The sequence below is a fragment of the Telopea speciosissima genome, chromosome 3, assembly GCF_018873765.1.
Source record: "Telopea speciosissima isolate NSW1024214 ecotype Mountain lineage chromosome 3, Tspe_v1, whole genome shotgun sequence".
NCBI lineage: Eukaryota > Viridiplantae > Streptophyta > Magnoliopsida > Proteales > Proteaceae > Telopea > Telopea speciosissima.
The window spans coordinates 48,516,091-48,527,860 of NC_057918.1; the positions used below are offsets into that span (position 1 = coordinate 48,516,091).

Here is an 11,770-nt window from a genome sequence, read left to right on the forward strand (position 1 = left end):
TATTTATATGATGTGAATTTATGATGATGGAATTCGGTAAATTATAACTCAGATCATGCTTGCCTCATCATGTTTAGACTGCACTGGGCTACGTTGATATTCATTACCCAGTACTGTGCCCCTTACCAACAGGGGGACAGGTGTTGGACAACCCGTGGCAGAGACCGATGTGTTAGTTTCGGGATGCCATCTTCTGTCCCATGTTAGCGGGTCCCTAATTCCGCTATGGGAATAAACAGGCAGGGTTGGTCATTTGGGGGTCTGTCGGGGTCCGATGTGTTAGTTTCGAAACTGGCGGGTCCTTACCGTGGTAGAATGGTTTCGCTTGGGTGACCGAAGGGTTAGTTCCGGGACCGATGTTAACATCTACCACTAGTAGTAGTACTTATACCCCATGAGACTTAGTATCTGTGCTAGGAACATGCTAGTTTAGCACATGCATCATGGATTTATTATGTTTGTATGCTTGTACCCCCCTTACTGGGCTTAGTTGAGAGCTCACCCCTGTGGATATCCTTATTTTTCAGGTGATTTAGTTACTTCTAATGTTGGATTTACGGCGCTGGAGTTTGAAGTACAATATACTTTGTGCTCACGCGATGATTGGGCAACCTCCTGATCTTGGCCTGATAGTCCAGGCTACCTCCCCACTCTTTTATGCTTTATAAATGCTTTATATAGTTATAGAATAGTTTCTTGTATACTTTTACTCTGTGCTACCTTTGAGAACTGTATAGTTGTATCACAAGCCTTATCATTTATATAAATAAAATATCATTTAGACTTCTCTTACTAATGATGTTATCTCTATTAATTAAATTGTTTTCACTGCCTCTGATTACTGTATCTGTGAGCAATGATTGTGAATAGGATACTGCACTTATGATCCTTGGGGATTGGTTGGATGTCAGAGACATCCCGCCACACTTGGTCCTTAATAACCGGGCCGGGGTGTGACACTAACTGTCTAACAAACTACAGCAGAATTGCTTACTTTGCATTAACTTTCCGTTTGCCTAAATGTCTAACAAGGATATTCTACCATTTGCAAATAACAAAATATACAAGAGAGTAGCAAGAAATAAGTTTCTTATGATTTGCCATCAGAACTTGCATCCTAAATGGTTATATCAGCTTCAACTTCGCAAAAGCTATGATAAGGTAAGAAGCAAATAATCAATTTTTTCTGCCCTGTAATGAGAGCAAGTTTCTGCATGCCTTCATGTAGTTTCTAACATGAGTGAAATGTTCAGGGATACCTCACCCTTTTAAATAACCAAAAGCACCTTCCAGATGGTACAATTTTTTTTTTTGGTGGAAGATGGTACAGTTTAGGTGCCAAGCTTATATCAACAGCAGTAACGTTATCCCCATGAATATACGGCCCCTACAATGGATAGAATAAATATAGATCCTTGAAGACACAATGGTAGAAGACATGCAAGAAACAATGTGAACACGTACATGGGCTTTGAGATGCTCCTTTTAGAATTCTTGTTGGAGCCATCACTGGGATCCTTGCTCTTCAAATACTTGACAAAACAGGGGAAAATTTTGATCTCCTGCAACCCCAGATGGTGAAAGAGTAAGTACCATGATATGCACTTGGATTAAGCAAACAGTGGGACTCAAGAGAGAAATCGAAATAAAACAAAACGAGTGCTTTATGGCAATGCCCTGATGAGCTTTTAGTCACATTTCCACTGGACCTTGATTTTGAAACATGAAACTCACCACTTTTTTCAAATTTAGAAAACGGGAAGAAGGGGGGAAAAGATACTGCTCAGCTTCTGCAAACTAAAAGCCCATATAAATAGTCTAAAAAAAATCCCTTGGGTGTAAAACCTTGTTCTTCAAGGTTCGCATCTGCAGACCTTGAGGAGAGAGAAAGAGAGAATTGAAACCTGCAACCTCTTGTCCGTCAACCTCTTAGGTGTAAAACCTTGTTCGTATCTGCAGACTTGAGGAGTGGCATCGGTTGCATTTGGGGAGACATCTCTCATCGAATGGGAAGAAAAAGTTTAGGCTTTCCTAAAAATGAAAAGGGGAGGAGCAAGTGTTGAGTTTCCTAAAAATGAAAATGAATTTTTAGGAAAGTGAATGGGAAGAGGAAGTTTAGGGTTTCCTAAAGATGAAAAGGGGAGGAGCAAGTGTAGAGTTTCCTAGAAATGAAAATGAATTTTTAGGAAAGTGGAGAGAAACGTGGAATAGGAGAAGCCACTGTAGAATTTTGAGAGAGAAAGAGATAAGGAAAGAGGAAACATCTCCCGTGGAATGGGAAGAGTTATCAAAAAAACAAAAAACTAATACTAAAGGTACCTAAGATTATGAAATTATAAGAAAGAATGATATAAAGATTAAGAATTGAAGAATGGAATTTTAGATAAGAATGAAGGGTAGAATAGGTAACTGAATGATTTGCCACAACGTGCTTTTATATAATAGTATGATATGATATATATATATATATATATATATGTGTGTGTGTGTGTGTGTGCATAAGTTAGTTACTTTGTTATGGGGATTGATTCTTGAATATGTGATCATATGGTTCTTGTTTATTACAGATAAAATCATATGTTATTATGTGCATATAATTGGATTGGAAGTTTTATATGTATGTTTATGATTTGTTGTTGTGAACCTCATAGGAGGTCTCCCTAGTACGGTTTCTCATTTTTGGGGATTATTTATTTAAATCATGTGGTTCCCCATTAGCGAGAAATCATTGTTTGAGCTCCATAGGAAAAATGAGAGACAGGGTTTAATCCCATATTTTTCCCATGAGTATTGGAGATTGCCCAAGGCTACTTTGTTAATAAAGAAACATATGATCCCCCCCCCCATTGCGATACAGACGTATTTGACGCTACCATTTGGGTAATGCTATCAAACACCCCATCCCATGGACACCCTGTGTTTTTTATTATTTTTTATTTTTCATGGGATGGATTTGGTGCTTGCATAGTGATATGTTTTTTGAGATGTATGTGCGTTAGAGTTGGTACCTAGAAGTGATACAAAGTGCAGTGCTCGCCGGTAGTTTGTAGTAGGATTCTTGAATGTAAAGACCGATTGTAAATTTTTAATATTTTATTTTGAGAAGCCATGTAATGGGAGCTACTGCACTGCGTATCACAATCCCGTATCAACTTGGCATATCACTTTAAGTACCAATTTGGGTCTCTTTAATGAGTCCCTTGCGCACTCGGTTGTATGGCGCATTATATTGTGGTTTGGAGATGCCCTTTTCTCCTATTTTTTATTCGAAATCAATTAAAATTATATGTCCCCAGACCTACACAATGTGAGATTTGATTACGTGCCTAATGAAGTTTTTGGTCTCACCGTGTGGAAAAGGGAACCATTAATTAATTAGGGTTTCTTGAATAATTTTTGGTTTATGAGTGTATACTAAATGTCCTCCCTTGCACATTGTAGTATGGCCTCTAAAAGTGTTGTTGCTGACCTTAACCAAGGCAACAAGTTGGATGGCTCCAACTGTGACATGTGGCACCGAAAGGCCAAGTTCTTGCTTAATGAGTAAGATTACCTAGAATTCCTGATCACTGAAATGGCCTCACCCGAAGTGGGTACTATCGCCCGTTACCGTTAAGAAAAAGAGGCTTATGACAATTGGTTTAAGAGAGATCGTAGTGTGCGCTTTCTTATGTTAAGCACAATACACAATGATCTCATCGGCCAATATGAGAAGTGTGAGACTACCAAGTCCATGTGGGACTAGGTAAAGCTTGACTGTGGTGGTACATCCACTACCACCAGGCTTAGGTCCATGACCTTGAAGTTTGAGATGTACCGTAAGGACCCCAAGCACACTATGGTTGAACACCTAAGGGTCGTGAAAGACATGATCCAAAAATTAGATGATGTTGGGGTACACCTTACCGATGAGCAACAAGTATAAGCCGTCATCAGGACATTGCCTGATTCTTGGGGACAAATGAAGATAGTTCTAACACATCACGACACTGTCAAGACATTTAATGACATTGCCACTCATGTGGAACTAAAGGCGGAGCGCCTAAAGGTGACCCAATCACATGCCCTTGTCGTCCAAGCGGGACAGCATAAGAATGGATCTAAGCGTAAAAGACAAAGGAACACCGGGAATCAAGAGCAAGCTTAGAACACTGCACCAACTGGGCGTAAAACCACCAAGCGTCGGCATGGAAAGCGAGGTGGAAAGAGAGACATCACCAAGGTCAAGTTCTATAACTGCCAGAAGATGGGGCACTTCGCTCATGATTGCACTGAAGCGAAGAAGGTACCATTTCTACCCCTCTCTCCCTGTACTTTTGTCTGTACACATGTTTTGGTTGTCCAAGCCCAATCTGACTGGATTGTGGATACAGGAGCAACAAGACACATAGCTCGTGATCGAGGGGGGTTCGTAGATTATAGAAAGATTCTGGATGGTGCCCAGAACATCTACATAGGGAATGGCACGAGTGAAGCAGTTCGAGGAGTAGGTACCTACCAACTCACCTTGTGCACTAGGCGCATCTTGCTACTTCATGATGTGCTATACTGTCACGCCCCCATCCCGATGAAGATATTTTACATTAAATAGGGGGTGACTGGGACTGGGATAACGCACGTCATCCCAATACCTACTAGGATCACAGATACAGTGTCTCGAGCCACAGTCCACCCTGTCATCAATTGTGATAACAGCAAGGAACGTACCAAATGGAATAAATCGTTCCAATCACAGAGTTAGTGGAAGCGAAATTAAATCAAATCATGTAAAATTATAGAGCATCGGTTCTCTAATGATAACACATAGCACAATCTCAATATTTGTAACCATTCAATTCTCTCCTTATAATTAAACATATAGTTTATACATGATTATGGATGAATACAAAAAATTAAATAATAAATTATGCCACTAGGGTACCATTCTTGGGTGTACACCTACATCCAAGTCACAGCCACCGGCTCCACTTGATTCGCATCTAACGGTGCTCATCAAGAGGCTACCTGCATATCAACTAAAAAGGGGTTGCGCAACGGGGTTAGCTACACTAGCTAGTGAGGGAGCAAAGGGGAATGCACATACATACACACAAACAATTTCAATCAGAATGATGCATGCTAATGTTAGATTCATTTTCCACCTAACACACAATTCTATAAGTCAAGTATATGCTACTGTGATAACTCGGGAGACACTGAGGGTCACTTAACTTATCACCTCAGTGAAACCTCAATTATCACTTGGGAGTCTATGCCGGTAAAAATCATCCAGTCACCCAGTGACAAACCCCGATAGCCATCACTATCCCTGACCTGGCCTATCCCACCTCCATAGGCAACAGGTGCTTAGACTATCCAACATATAAAACCCAGTTGGTAAGGGTCGTAGCATAAGGGAGCAAGCATCCTAGCCACAGATATACTACATGCAAGTCCTATCATCCCGAGAGATATTTCTGGTGCATCAACGTCCCATTCCATCTAGTACCCGGGTACCAGTACGGCATGACACATACAGATCAGGATGACATACAACCGTTTTTATATTTAAATAAATTAGGGTTCCGAAACTGGCACACCAAGCATCGTCACCGTCACCCGATACAATGGTGAGAATAATATCACATTCATAACAGTTCACATTTGAGGTAAATAATACAATGCGCACAATGCTTATATTTATATAATAACATGCTAATGATTGCAATATATATATATATATATATATTCAAACCCAACAAAGTCACCGAAAACCCCACTTACCGAAATCGGGTGTCACCCGGCGTGGTTGACATGAATCTCACCGGTGCACCAGTTATCCATCGAGTTAAGTAGCCTAGGAATAGAAAAGCAATCATTAAAAGATGTATAGAGGGGTCCCATGATAGGCCCCCAAGGTTAAAATCAAGTTTCAACCAAGACAGTATGAGCAAACTCATGGGCGGAAGCAACAGGGTGAGTCTGCCCCTGACTCCGTTCAGGCCAAAAGGTAAAAACACAAGGAGTGGATCCACGGACAGAACCTCTTACTTGGATCCATCCATGCATCCATTCGGTTTTTAAGACACACCCGAGAGCAAGCGGATCCACGGGCAGATGCGCCATCTTAATCCGCCCTTGCATCCATTCTATCCCTGAGACATACCCGAGAGTGAACTGACCCACGGGCGAAGGCAGCAGATTGAATCCGCTCCTTCATCCGTTTAGGTCAAGTCACAGGGATTACACTGGGGGGAATAACAGACGGTAACACGATTGGTGGATCCGGTCGTGCGTCTGCCAAAAATCTTTTTTGAGATTTCAAAGGGGTTCTTCTCCAACTTGAAGCTTGGGGTGCCCCTTGCACTCAGGGACATGGAGAGGATCCCTTAGGTCTCCCTAGGGTTATTAGAACCTAGGTTTACCCCATGGATCCAAGATCTCACAAGGATTTGGTCTCAAAGATAGGGTTTTATATCTTAGAACCAAGGGTTCAGCTATCATGGCTGCAATGCAGCACACACAAGTCCCAACTAGGGTTCGATCACCACCATTTGAGCTCCAATAAGGGCTAAGCTCCACCTTGAGTCCCAAATGGAACCCTAGGTTAGCTCAAGCACAAGAAATCTATCAAAAGAAAATGGAAAGAGAAGTACCAAGGGTTTAGGTCATACCTTGGTGAGAGGAGCTCCAATTCCAGCCCTACCCAGCCTTGAAGACCCACCTCCTTTTCCTTCTTCCCTTCCTTTCCATCTCTTCTTCTTCTTTTATCCTTCTCCCCTTGTTTGGACGGCAAGAGGAGGAGATGTGGGGCAACCAGCCATCTTGGCATGGCTTCCATCCTCTTCCCTTCCCCTCCTATTCCTCTCCTACTTTCACTTCTTCTTCTTCCCTCCTTCTGCTCCTTTCCTTGTCTCTTCTCCTCCACGGTTTGCTTGGGAGGGGGAGAGATAAGGGAATAGGAGTTTAGGATTGTCTTTTAAGGGTTAGAAGGGCCTTAGGTCTTGTTTGTTTAGGTGGCCTTAGAACATAATTAACCCCTTAGGCTTTAAATGAGTTTTAGTTTGGGCCTTAGGTCTAGTTTGGTCCATGTTTTAACCCATTAGGTCCATTTAGTTAGTTAGGGTATGTTTTGGGTGCACCTTAAGTCCATAGGACCTATTTGTCCACTGAGGCTCATTTATTTAAGTTAGGGTATAAAGTTAAGTCTTGTGGGTCCACTTTCATCGCCCATTTAACCATTTAATGGTAACAGTGGGGGTCCATTTGATCCGGGGATCTAGTCATGGTGTCCGGGACATGGGGATGTGGGTCCTATAGGAAAATAAATCAAAAGGGCAGGTAACAACACAGGCGGATCCGTGAGTGAAATCAGTTCGAGTGAGTCCGTTCGTGACTCCGGTGTTGCTGTCAAGACCCAAACTTCAAGGAAAATTACGGGGCTTTGACCCGTACTCTCAAGACTTCGAGGGAACACTTATAATAAAATACTAGGTTCAAGGTCAAAAGTGTTGACCATTACCACCATGGCATTACCCTTCGGTAAGGTCTAATTTGCCCCGGGGCATAAGGGTATATTTTGGGTGCGGGTGTAACATCCCCTCAACCTTATTAAAATTTCATCCTCGAAGATAAAATTTGAGGTAACTAGGGTCTCACGGGTGAGGAATGTTGGATAACAATACCTCTAATCACCCACTACTTGGACTAAGTCAAAGGTTCAATCAAGGTGGGGCAGTGCCTACATGGCACGCAAGTTAGGTTTTACAATTTTTTTTTCTTATAGGGTTACATTACCACAGGGGTGTGGTTCACAATAACCCTAGGCTCCATTGGATTAAGGGCCGGTGGTTACAATACTCCAGTGGTAACATAAGGCCTCACACACTAAACTAAGCCACAAGGAACAGAAGGTTCCTTAGATCTTCCAGATCAGGTGATACCACACTAGTCATTCTTGGGTCACAAGACTTAACCTGTCCAATCCCCAACTTAGGGTTCGCATTCTGAATGCTTTCACTTGGGGTTATCTCAAAACCTATCCCAACTTTAGAATGATTTGAAATATTGATGGAATCTCCTATTGTTCACTCCCACTACGGAGGGAACGCATTTGGTGACCCATTACTCCATTCATATCTATTGTTGGAGAAGGTCTTGTTACATCCTTCAGTTTCAGCTTTCACAGCCTATAAACCACTACTTAGTCATCCCGTAGGGGAAAGTTCATATTGGTTCTCTTTCGAGAGCCAATAATCTTCTACTAGTTTTGGTCCAAGTCATCTCTTTTAAACATGTCTCAATAATTTAACCTACTCGGTTATTATTAAATTCATTATCTATTAACTTAGGATTTGGTTGACCAAGGTTGGGCTCAAACTAGTTACCATAGCAAGGTTAAGGCAAGGTCATACTTGCAGTGCCAGAGATTTACTCTAGCCATACAAGTCTAAGATTTAAGGGATATAATCATTTTATTTTATTTTTACACATATACATGAGTATAAATTCAATAATTATATTCATATCCCTAAGGTTGTATCTGTCACCTAGGTAAATTTTCCAAAGGTATGCAATTCTTAGGTATGGTATACTAGGTCATTTGAAAGTTTGAACATGACCCGAGACTCCGCCTATGGATCTAAGTAAAAGTTGGATGAGCCAAGCAGGATTCCAATTAGGATTGCTATTTACCTGTGAGGTGTCATGAATGGCCTTCAATCACACGTGGTCTCTATTGATCACTCAAGCTAAGTCATTCCAAACCAGCCCATTAATTCCTTTCTTATTGTCGACTGCAAGTTTGGATCCTATGTACCCCATTAAGGGTTTCTACACCACATAGGGTTAGGCTTTCTATCCTTAAGTTTTGGGTTCTTTAAATTCACGAAGTCTAAGGATTTTCATCCTCAAAGGTAACTCTCCTTCTTTCACATAGGAGGGGAGTCACAGCATACACTAATGCCTGTCATTTCTTATTGGCTAGCCCGGCTGATGTAGGCCCAAGAATGTAGACACCATAGTTTACATTCAAAGCAAGCAATAACTATGCATGGGCTAAGCAATATGGGTGTCCAACCTAAGGTATAGGCACACAATCATTACATATAGGTGTGGCTAAAAGGTCTCAAGAATCTGGGCTCAAAATCCTAAAAGAAATCGGGCAGACTCACGATCTGTATTAGTACTTTGGGTCCATCCATGACTCCTCCGCAAAATAGGCAGAGCGGAGTAACGGGAGGATGTGGAACGTGAATCCGTTCGTTTGTCTGTTCTCAGAAGACTCAATTTTGTAAAAATACCGAGGTGATCGGATCTTCGAACGGACTCATGGAAGTGGATCCATTCGTTGATCCGCGCAGTTTTAAGAACTAAATTTTACAATTTTGTGCGGAGCGGATTCATGGGCGGAGTCACGATAAGTGGATCTGTTCGTTCGTCCATTCCCAGAATTTTGACAAAATGGAGCTGCGAGTTTTAAAACTCATTTTTTACTCCAAAGAGAGGGACACACCTATTGGAGAAAAACTGCTCCAAGGAACTTCCGCTCAAGCATCCTTGCCCCATTTTGGGTGATTTTTAACAATCTCAAGCCCTAGGGTCGATCTCTCACATCCTCAAGGTAAGATTTTCTCCCTGTTTCTCCCTTCCATTTTCTTTTCTTTCCACTTATAGGGTTTGAAATGATGTCTCTTCATCTTCCTTTCCTTTTACATGGATTAGGGATAGGCATTTCAAATTTGTGATTGTATTTTGAGTTTGGTTGTATTTTCATGGCCATGTACACCAAGACCATGCCAAAATCAAGTGAGGCTAGGGTTTTTGGATTTGAATCAAGCCCTAATCGATCATTGGCACTATATGGATGGCTCCTTGTATAAACATTGCATCTTTTATTGAATTTAAAAGTCTTTACAACAATTTTAAAGATTGTTTGTCAAGTTTGCCATGCCTATTTGAATTTCTTAGGTTATTTCTAGGTTTTGATTGGGTAAAATCCTTAAATTCTTTGGGAAAACTCTTCAAAGGCATGTTTGATTCATTGTATGCCCTAAAATCTCATAGAAAATTATTCCATTGACGTATCCTTAAGCATTCTTTCCTAGTTCATATGGTTATTGATACAATCCTTAGAATTTATCCTCATTTTCTTCAAATAATAATTCTTGTCTCTCATTGGGGTATTTCATTCAATCATTTGCTTGTTTGGTGTTATATCATTCACATTGATCTCCTTCGTTTACATCCACACACTAGGGATCTCATATGGATTTTATATATGTGTTTATGTTATCTCTTTTCCTTCACTTCATGCATATCCCCAATGGTATCTATGTTCTATATATGTATATTTTTTGATCTCTTTATCATGCATATTCTTCTCATCTAACAATTTCCATTTCATTTAGGCATTTCACCTCTATAACTTTTTATTTGTCAATCATATCTCGCCATTCCAATTTGGCTTATATTTATTGCCTTCTTTGGATGGTGTTTTGTGTGTAGGGAAAATAGCCATGGCTCCCAAAAGGAGGAGGGATCTTTCCATAGTACCAGCCATTCCCACAGCCTATAATGTGAGGCGGTTCACTTCAGAAAAGACCGAGGGGATATTCTGAGAACACCTATTCAATAAGAAGATTCTAGTAGAGAGGGATGTAATAGTGGAAGAACTTTTGGCATACAAGGTGGGTGCCAGGTTTGACAGGTTGAGGTGGAGTAATATGCTGACACAGTCGGAACTTTACTATCCCACATTGGTCCAAGAGTTTTACTCCAACTTGGTACTAGTCACAGAGGATGATGATGGCCTCCGATTGACTTACTATGTAAAGGGAGTTACCATTGGTTTTAATGTGGTGGAGTTGGGGATTCTTCTTGATGTATCTGTAGAGGGTGACAGAGTCTATTATCCTTCAGGCAGTGATCCTAACAAGTGTTTGCCTCCAGTAGAAAGTCAAAAATTGTTCAAGACTCTCACCAACAACAAGTTAGATGAAAATGATGATCTCTCCTGGTTTCCTCCTTTACAGCGGGTTCTCACATTCATAGCCAGGACCAATCTAGCTCCTTCCAAGGCACACAACACTCAGCCTCCTCTGATGTCTACAGTTCTAGCTTATTCTCTGTACACTGGCCAGCATATTTGTCTGCCTCATGTGGTTATCCAGCATATGGCTCGTGTGGTACCGAATCCTGCCTATAACAATACCTTGCCAAATGGTAGACTGCTCACCCGAGTCTTTCTGTACTTCGGGGTTGACCTTGACCATGAGCCCAAGGAAACAAGTACTGAGGGGCCTATTGGGTTCAATGTATTATAGAAGATGGGATTATACTGCGATTATGATAGTGCTGGGGAGCCGATCAAATATGGGGAGGGCAGAGGACCCAAAGATGTTGATGATGGCAGTGATTATGACATCGAGTTTATGGGCTCCAGACCATTTGCTGCAGGGGCTTCTGGTGCACCAGGGGGAGGTGGTAGTGACATCCTGATGGCTATCAGGTGACTGAACCTGAGGATTTTGGAGGGCTTCGATGAGGTTAAGAAGCAATTTTCCAACTAGGCGCGACTTCTTGCGGGTATAGAGAGAGGGGTGGACGATATTAGTACTTTCCTTGGTCGCGGTGGTAACGATGGTGCAGATGACTATCCCAATTTTCTCTCCAAGCAAATCTAAAGTTGTTTTGATCAGTTCTTTTTTTTTTTTCTTGTCTTTTGATAGACAGTTGTGGAACCATTTTCCTTTTTTGTTTTCTTGCTTTTCTTTTCTCTTTCACTTTTGAT

The 11,770-nt window shown here is 41.4% G+C and overlaps 1 long non-coding RNA gene across 1 annotated transcript; it reads right to left on the minus strand.

The window, feature by feature from the left end:
- Window positions 1-1,312: 1,312 nt before the first annotated feature.
- Window positions 1,313-4,955, minus strand: LOC122656669. Its single transcript, XR_006332136.1, has 3 exons — window positions 4,943-4,955; window positions 1,465-1,482; window positions 1,313-1,387 (listed from the first exon to the last, which is right to left on the minus strand). It is a non-coding gene; the product is annotated as an uncharacterized LOC122656669 (long non-coding RNA).
- Window positions 4,956-11,770: the final 6,815 nt, after the last annotated feature.